General features: G+C 38.4%; 1 pseudogene; it reads right to left on the bottom strand.

Moving 5' to 3' along the window:
* Window positions 1-1,657: 1,657 nt before the first annotated feature.
* LOC119248595 (proteasome maturation protein-like) lies at window positions 1,658-2,096 on the bottom strand (annotated as a pseudogene).
* Between the last annotated feature and the right edge of the window lie 6,975 nt (window positions 2,097-9,071).

Raw genomic sequence — 9,071 nt, 5'->3', positions numbered from 1 at the left:
AGGTCTGCTGCACCGTGAGGGGTTAGCTCTCTGGCTGGGGATCTAACTTGATAGCTTGATAATACTGAAACTTTAACCCCTGTGCCACCAGGAAGGCCCCTACTTTTGAAATACTTTAATGCACAATTAATTTACTCAGCAGTGTATTTCAGTAGATCCGCCTGTTCTGGTCCCCACTCTGTCTCTGGTGAATCCTCTCACCCCTCACACCTCTTCTATACCCCAGTTCTTCTATGTAAAAATAAATAAAATCTTTTTAAAAAGGGGATCCCTGGTGACACAAGAGGTTAAGCGCAGTGCTTAACCTGTGCTGCTGCAGCTCAGCCTCTGCAGGCCAGGGAGCTACCCACATGGCACAGCAGACCTCTCCTGTCTCGCCCGCTGCTCCCCTCAGCAGTGTATTTCAGTCAGTCTGCCTGTTCTGTTTCCCACTCTGTCTCTCGTGAATCCTTTTACTCTCCACACCTCTTCTGTACCCTATTTCTTCTGCATGAAAAAATAAAATCTTTAAAAAAAAAGGAAATTACAAAGACCAAAGTAGAAAAATATCTTGTGCCTCAAAAATTCCAGGACTGTGCTTTGCTCACATTCTCATCACACTCTCTCAGTTTACACACAATTACCCAGTTTTTGTTTTATCTTGTTTACTTGTTTGTAGCCATAAAAATTAGACATTATTTTTATTTTTATTTTTTTTAAAGATTTATTTATTTATTTATACAAGCACTGGGTACAGTCAGAAGCGCTGAGGGTGAGAGAATTCACCAGAGCCAGAGCAGGGAACAGAACAGGCAGACAGACCAAAATACACTGCTGAGGGAGCAGCGGGCGGCAGGAGAGGTCTGTGCGCCATGTGGGACCCTCGCTGGCAGCCGGGGATCGAACCGTGCTTCAGAGGCTGCGGGCAGCTTTGCAGCCCAGCGCTCAACCGCTGCTCCACCAGGGAGGCCTAGAAATTATTTTTAAATGAAAATGTTCATTCAGGTTCATGCCCGATTTACTAATTTTTTCCCCCAATTATTTATCTAACATACAATTTTTCCCTGAGATTTAGACTGATGATATCTATTGAGAAGTACATTTATGGACACATGGAAAATAAATTGAATTGGAAACTCTGGACAGTTACTTAATAATTTTTTTAAAAAATATAAGTTTATTGTTTTAATATAAATTAGAAGTTTTAAAATCCTCTCCCGTTAGTGCTTCGAATTGTCCTGTGGTCTTTTTTTTTAAAATTTATTTATGCATATAAGAGCTGGGGTGTAGGCCAGAGGTGTGGGGGGTGAGGGGATTCACTAGAGACAGAGTGGGGAGCAGAACAGGCAAATCTACTGAAATCCAGTGCAGAGGGAGCAGTGGGCGAGACAGGAGAGGTCTGCTGTGCCATGAGGGTCACCTCCCTGGCCGGGGATCAAACTCGTGCTGCAGAGGGTGTGGATAGCTTCATAGTGCTGAGACTTGACCCCTTGCGCCACCTGGGAAGCTCTGTCCTGTGGTCTTAAACCAATAACCCAAATAATCTAAAATCATCACAGATACTAATTATGCAAAATTTCTCCTGTGTCAGTACTGTCAATATTGTGGACACAAATTATAGTAAGAAGATGACTATAAACAAGAAGCGCCCCTATATTTTCATGAACAGCACATTATATTACAGTAAACACGGTTCATAGTCCACCCTCAAGTGTGAGTCTCCCATCAGTTCACTTTGTGATGGGTCATTAAGAATATCTTCAAATCCAGCCATCTCGTCATGCCCCTCAAAATATCCAGTGAAATGTGCAAGCCTGGAGGAAATGGAAGATGCCAAACCTGCTTCATTGCCTTGAATCCATTTGTGATTTTAGTGGAGCAAATAGACCTTGGATGTTTCTCAGTGTGGAGAAATTCATCTTGTTGTGGAATTCATCTTGAGCTGGAATTCTTTTTTCCTGATAATTCAAGAAGATGACTGGGCAAAAGTGCATTTTTTTTTACACAAGAAAAAAGAAGAGAATGAATTTCAAAAGATCCACTTGCTGAAAGTTTAGTAACTGGAACACTGTTCTGAGCTGAGATCCAACTTCTCCAGCATTTGTCTTCAACTCGTTCTGTGAACAGTCTCCAACATAATTTTTGAAGGCCTAATATTGGCCTAGTGTTCAAGCAGTGAGCAAAATAAAGTCCGCGACCTCCAAGGACTTAACTTTCAGTTTATATAGTTACTCCTTCCTACACCTCAGTTCTTCCTCCTGGCATCATTATTCTTTTCCTGTCTGTCTGCTAAGAGCTCATTTATTGGGGTTATATTGAGTCTTAATCTTTTCTGCTTTTAACAACAGTAGCTTTTTTTTTTAATAATAAATTTTATTTTATATTCCCTACAATTGCAAACCCCCATTCTCACCCCAATCCCTCCCCTCCCGCCCCCACCCCCCAAAACTGTCTCTGGTTCATAGTTTTTTGTGATTTTGATTTTCACTTTCTTATAGTTATTCATTTCCTGGTCCTTATTTAGTTTTCTAGATTCCTGCTATGAGTGAGACCATCCGGTATTTTTCTTTTTCTTTCTGGCTTATTTCGCTGAGCATGATCCCTTCCAGCGCCATCCATGTTGCTGCAAATGGCATGTGTTTATCTTTTTTGAATGCTGAGTAATATTCCATGGTGTATATGGACACATCTTCTTGATCCAGTCATCTATTTTTGGGCATTTGGCTAACAACAGTAGCTTTTTAAAGGTACAACTCACATTTCACACAACTCTCCCATTTCAAGTATATCATTAATACAGCTCTCCCTCACATGGGAGAATCGCATGGGAGAGTGGAATATGAACCGGTTTTTATTGAAATGCAGTGTGCTATTCGCGAAAACAGAGGGCTGCTACTTGTTTATAGTTGTTGTCTTACTATAATTTGTGCCTGCAATATTGAAAGACACATGAGAATTTTGCCTAATTAGTATCTCTGATGATTTTAAATTATTTGGGTCATTGGCTTAAGGCCTCATTAAATGGATTTTAGTATACTGACAGACATGTTTAGCTATCAAAACTGCTCATCATCAAATTTAGGGCATTTTTATAATCTCACAAAAACCTATCTACCTGTTTGCAGTCACTCCCTAGTCAGTGGTTTGAATAGTGTCTCCTTAAAGTTCATTTCTTCCTGGAATCTCAGAATACAATCCTGTTTGGAAATAAATTTTTTTGACATGTATCAATAGTTGAGTTGAGGTCATGTGATTACTGTGACTCTAAATCCAGTCATTAGTAACTTTATAAGAAGAGGAGTCTATACACAGAGTTATGGCCAGAGAAGAAAGTCTTGTGAAGATGAAGACAGAGCTTAGGAAGATGCAGTTCTAAATAGGAAATACAAAGCCTGGTTGGGAACTACCGCAACTAGGAAGAGGAAAGGGGCTCCCCGGTGGCGCAGCGGTTGAGCGCTGGGTTGCGAAGCTGCCCGCGGCCTCTGCGGCGCCAGTTCGATCCCCGGCTGCTCCCCGGCCAATGGAGGAAGGTCCCACATGGCGCGCAGACCTCTCCTGCCGCCCGCTGCTCCCCTCAGCAGTGTACTTCGGTCCTCTCTGCCTCTGCTGCTCCGCTCTGGCTCTGGTGAATTCTCTCCCCTCCCGCGCTTCTGACTGTACCCAGTGCTTGTATAAACAAAACAAACAAAAAAACAAACTAAGTAAATAAATAAATAAAATAAAAAAACAACAAAAAAACCAACAAAAAAATTAAAAAAAAAAAAAAGAAAGAGGAAGGAAGCATTCTTTCTTGGAGCCTTCAGAGAAAGCAGGGCCAGGTGATGCTTTAGATTTCTGAGGTCAGGTCTCCAGAACTGGGAGAGAATACATTTCTGTGGTTTGAAGCCACCCAAGTTGATGGTAATTTGCTGTGGCAGTCTTAGAGAAAATGAATACACTGCCCATGCTCCTATCCCCCATCTCTGCAACCACTAATATATTTTCTGTTTCTCTGGTTTTGACTATTCTGGACATTTTTTTAAAGATTTATTTTATTTATTTATGCACATAACAGCTGGTGTATAAGTCAGAGGTGCTGGGGTTGAGAGGAGTGTGGAGCAGAACAGGCAGGTCCACTGAAATACACTGCTAAGAGGAGCAGTGGGCGAGACAGGAGAGGTCTGCTGTGCCATCTGGGTCAGCTCCCTGTTTGGGGATCGAACTCATGCCTCAGTGGCTGGTGATAGCTTGATAGTGCTGAGACTTTAACCCCTGTGCTACCAGGGGGGCCCATTCTGGACATTTCTTAGAAATGATATCCAACAGGATATCACATTTTATATCTGGCTTTTTTATGTTAGCATGATATTTTTCTTTTTTTTTTTTTTGGATTAAGTAACATAACTTATTTTTATTTTTTTTTTTAATAATGATTTTTGTTGTTTAATTAATTTTTTTTTAAAATAATAAATTTATTTTTATATTTCCCATACAATTGCAACCCCTCATTCTGACCCCAATCCTCCTCCCGTCACCCCCCCAAAAGTGTCTCTGGTTCATAGTTTTTTGTTGATTTTGATTTTCACTTTCTTATAGTTATTCATTTTCCTGGTCCCTTATTTAAGTTTTCTAGATTCCTGCTATGAGTGAGACCATCCGGTATTTTTTTTTTCTTTCTGGCTTATTTCGCTGAGCATGATCCCTTCCAGCGCCATCCATGTTGCTGCAAATGGCATGTGTTTATCTTTTTTGATTGCTGAGTAATATTCCATGGTATATATGTACCACATCTTCTTGATCCAGTCATCTGTTTTTTGGGCATTTGGGCTGTTTCCAAAGCTTAGCTATTGTAAATAGTGCTGCTATAAACATAGGGGTGCAGGTGCTCTTTGGAATTGATGTTTCTGTGTCCTTTGGGTAAATACCTAGGAGTGGAACTGCTGGATCCTATGGAAGCTCTATGTTTAGTAGGTCCAGAAATCTCCACACAGCTCTCCATAGTGGTTGGACAGTTTGTACTCCCACCAACAGTGCAGAAGAGTTCCTTTTTCTCCACACCCTCGCCAACATTTGTTGTTGCTAGTTTTTTTAATATGTGCCATTCTCACTGGTGTGAGATGGTATCTCATGGTAGTTTTGATTTGCATTTCCCTGATGACAGTGATGTTGAACATTTTTTCCTATGCTGTTGGCCATTTGCATTTCCTCTTCAGAGAAGTTTCTTTTTAGCTCTTCTGCCCCATTTTTTGACTGGATTATTTTTTTTGTTGTTGTTGAGTCTCATCAGCTCTTTGCAGATTTTTGTGATCAGTCCTTTATCATTAGTGTTGTGTGCAAAAAATGTTCTCCCAGTTGGTGGGGTTTCTCTTTGTTTTTGTTATTGTCTCTTTTGCTGTGCAGAAGCTCTTTAATTTGATGTAGTCCCAGCTGTTGATCTTCTCTTCACTATCACTGCTTTGGGTGATGTGTCTGTAAAGATGTCTTTGATGTGCAAATCCGTAGTGTTTCGCCTATATTTCCTTCTATGTATTTTATGGTTTCAGGTCTTATGTCTAGTTCTTTAATCCATTTTGAGTTGATTTTTGTGTATGGTGTGAGGTAGTGGTCAAGCTTCATTCTTTTGCATGTAGCGACCCAGTTTTCCAGCACCATTTATTGAACAAACTTTCTTTGCTCCAATGCATAGTCTTTGCTCCTTTGTCAAAGATTAGTTGACCATAAATCTGTGGGTTTATTTCTGGATTTTCTATTCGATTCCATTGGTCTGTATGTCTGTTCTTGTTCCAATACCATGCAGTTTTGATGATTATGGCTTTTGTAGTATAGTTTGAGTCTGGGAGTGTGATGCCTCCATTTCCTTTTTTTTTTTTCAGTAGAGCTTTGGCTTTGGGGTTTTTGGTGATTCCATATGAATTTCATCAATTGTTCTATTTCTTTGAAGAATGCCATTGAGATTTTGATTGGAATAGCATTGATCTGTATATGCTTTTGGTAGGATGGCATTTTAATAATGTTTATTCTTCCAATCCATGAGCAGGGGATGTCTTTCCATTTCTTTGTGTCTTCTTCTATTTCTTTTAACAGTGTTTTATAGTTTTCTTTGTATAGGTCTTTACCTCTTTTGTTAGATTTATTCAAATATTTGATTTTTTTGTTTTCGATAATAAAAGGGGTGGTTTTTTTGATTTCTTCTTTCTTCAGATTTATTGTTTGTGTATAGGAAGGCTACTGACTTTTGCGTGTTGATTTTGTATCTGCCACTTTACTGAATTGATTGATGAGTTGAATTAGTTTTCTGTGGAGTTTTTGGGGGTTCTCTATGTATTTATCATTCATCTGCAAATGGATAGTTTGACTTCTTCTTTCCTATTTGGATTCTTGGATGTTTCTTGTCTTATTGCTCTGGCTTAGGACTTCCGTATTATATTGAAAAGCAGTGGTGAAGTGGAATCTTGTCTTGTTCAGATTTAATGGAATTGCTTTCAGTTTCACCATGAGAATGATACTGGCTGTTGCTTGTCATAGATGGCCTTTTGATGTTGAGGTATGTTCCTGTATCCCAAGAATTTCAAGGCTTTTATATGAATGGGTGTTGCCTTTGTCGAAAGCTTTCTCAGCATCTATTGATATTATCATATGGTTTTTTATATTTTTTGTTGATTTGTGTTGGATAACGTTGATTGATTTTCGGATGTTAAACATCCTTGTGCCTGGAATGAATCAACTTGGTCGTGGTGATTAATCTTATGGATACATTGTTGGATTCTGATAGTAAAATTTTATTGAGGATTTTTGCATCAGTGTTCATTAGGGAGATTGGCTATAGTTTTTCCTTTTTTGTGTTGTCCTTATTCGGTTTTGGTATTAGTGTAATATTGCTTCATAGAACGTGTTTGGTATTGTCCTTTCCTTCTCATTTTTTGGAAGAGTTTGTGAAGGATAGGCCTAATTCGTCTCTGAATGTTTGGGTAGAATTCATTTGTAAATCCATCAGGTCCTGGGCTTTTGTTTTTGGGAGGTTTTTTATTTACCATTTCAATTTCGCTATTGTAATTGGTCTGTTTTAGGTGTTTATTTCTTTTTATCTAGCTTTGGGGTGATTGTAGAGTTGTAGGAATTTGTCCATCTCCTCTAGATTGTTGAACTTGTTTCCATATAACTGTTCATAGTAGTTACTGATTATTCTTTTGATTTCTGCTGTGTCGTTGTGATTTCTCCTCTTTCATTTTATGATTCTGTGTATTTGTGCTTTCTCCTCTTTTTCCTTTGTGAGCCTGGCTAGGGGTTTGTCTATTTATTTATTTTTTCAAAGAACCAGCTCTTGGTTTCATTGATCTTTTGGATTGTTTTTTTAGTTTCAATTTCATTTATTTCTGCTTTGGTTTTTATTATTTCTTTTCTTCTACTGGTTTGGGTTTTTTTGTTGTTCTTTTTTTCTAGATCTTTGAGCTTCGAGATTAGGTTGTTTCTTTGAGTTCTTTCTTGTTTTTTGATGTGAGCTTCTATTGCTATATATTTTCCTCTTATTACTGCTTTTGCTGCATCCCATACATTTAGGATATTGGTGTCCTCCTTGTCATTCAATTCAAAGAATTTTTTAATTTCTTCTTTGATCTCCTCGTTAGTCCAGTGGTCTTCCAGTAGTGTGGCTTTTTAATCTCCATGAGGTAGGATAGTTCCTTGCCTTCTTTTATGATTTATTTCTAGTTTGATGCCTTCGTGGTCAGAAAAGATGGTTGGTATGATTTCAATCTTGGTGTATCTGTTGATGTTTGTCTTGTGCCCCAGTATGTGATCGATCCTGGAGAATGATCCATGTGCGCTTGAGAAAAATGTGTACTCCGTTTTTTGGGTTTAGTGTTCTATAGATGTCTGTTAAGCCCAAATGCTCTAGGTCCTTATTTAGAGCTTTAGTTTCTTTACTTATTTTTGTCTTTGTTGATCTATCCATTGTTGATAGTGGTGTGTTGAAGTCTCCTACATATGTGTTTTCTCTGATGTCTGTTTTCAGAGAGGACAACAGTTGTCTGATATATTTTGGTGCTCTTTCGTTGGTGAGTATATGTTAATGAGTGTTATTTCTTCTTGAAGTATTGTCCTTAATCATAATGTAGTGACCATTGGGTTCTTTTTATTTTTTTGAGTTTGAAGTCTGTTTTATCTGATATAAGTATAGCTGTTCTGCTTTCTTTTTTGGCCATTTGCTTGTAGGATTGTTTTCCATCCTTTGACTTTGAGCCTATTTTTCTTTTTGTAGCTAAATGTGTTTTCCTGGAGAGCAAAAGGTTGGGTTTTGTTTCTTAATCCAGGCTGCAACTCTGTGTCTTTTTTATTGAAGAGTTTAGTCCATTTACATTTAGAGTTAATATTGATATGTTAGCATCTGTATTTGCCATTATGTTTGTCTTTCCTTTGATTTTATTTATTTATTCTTTTAATAACTTTTTTTTTTTTTTTTGGTCTTCTTTCGTTGTTATTCGTCTCTGAGGTTCTCTGGCTTTAGGATTCCTTGTAGTATTTTTTGGAGTGGGGGTTTAGTCGCAATGAAATTCCGGAGTTTCTCTTTGTCTGGGAAGGTCCATATTCTTTCTTCATGGAGGAAAGAGAGCTTTGCGGGATAGAGTATTCTTGGTTGGCATCTGTTTTCTTGGAGTCTGTTGACTATGTCCCTCCACTCTCTCCTTGCCGTAGTGTTTCTTCAGAGAAGTCTGATGTCAGCCTGATTGGTTTTCCTTTGAATGTTATCTGTTTTTTCTCTTGTCAGCTTCATTATTTTTTCCTTGTCCTGGATTCTTGGGAGCTTTACTATTATGTGTCTTGCTGTGTTTTTTCCTTTCGTCGTGGAAGTTTGGTGTTCTTCTTGCTTCTTGTATATCAATTTTCAGCTCCTTCTTCTCATTTGGGAAGTTCTCTTCAATTATATCCATGATATTTTCTTCTGTTCCTACATCTCTCTCCTCTCCTTCTGGAATTCTATAACTCTTATATTTCCTTTCCTCATGGAGTCAGATAGTTCCCGAAGTCTTTCTTCATTCTTTTTCTTCGTACTTCTCTTTCCTTTTCTGTTTTGGTTCTTTTTATTTCTGTGTCTTCAAGATTACTTATTCGTTCTT

The sequence above is a fragment of the Talpa occidentalis genome, unplaced genomic scaffold (genome assembly GCF_014898055.3).
Source record: "Talpa occidentalis isolate TD23 unplaced genomic scaffold, MPIMG_talOcc4v2.1 talOcc4.1640, whole genome shotgun sequence".
Lineage (NCBI taxonomy): Eukaryota > Metazoa > Chordata > Mammalia > Eulipotyphla > Talpidae > Talpa > Talpa occidentalis.
This window is presented reverse-complemented; position numbering and strand designations above follow the sequence as displayed.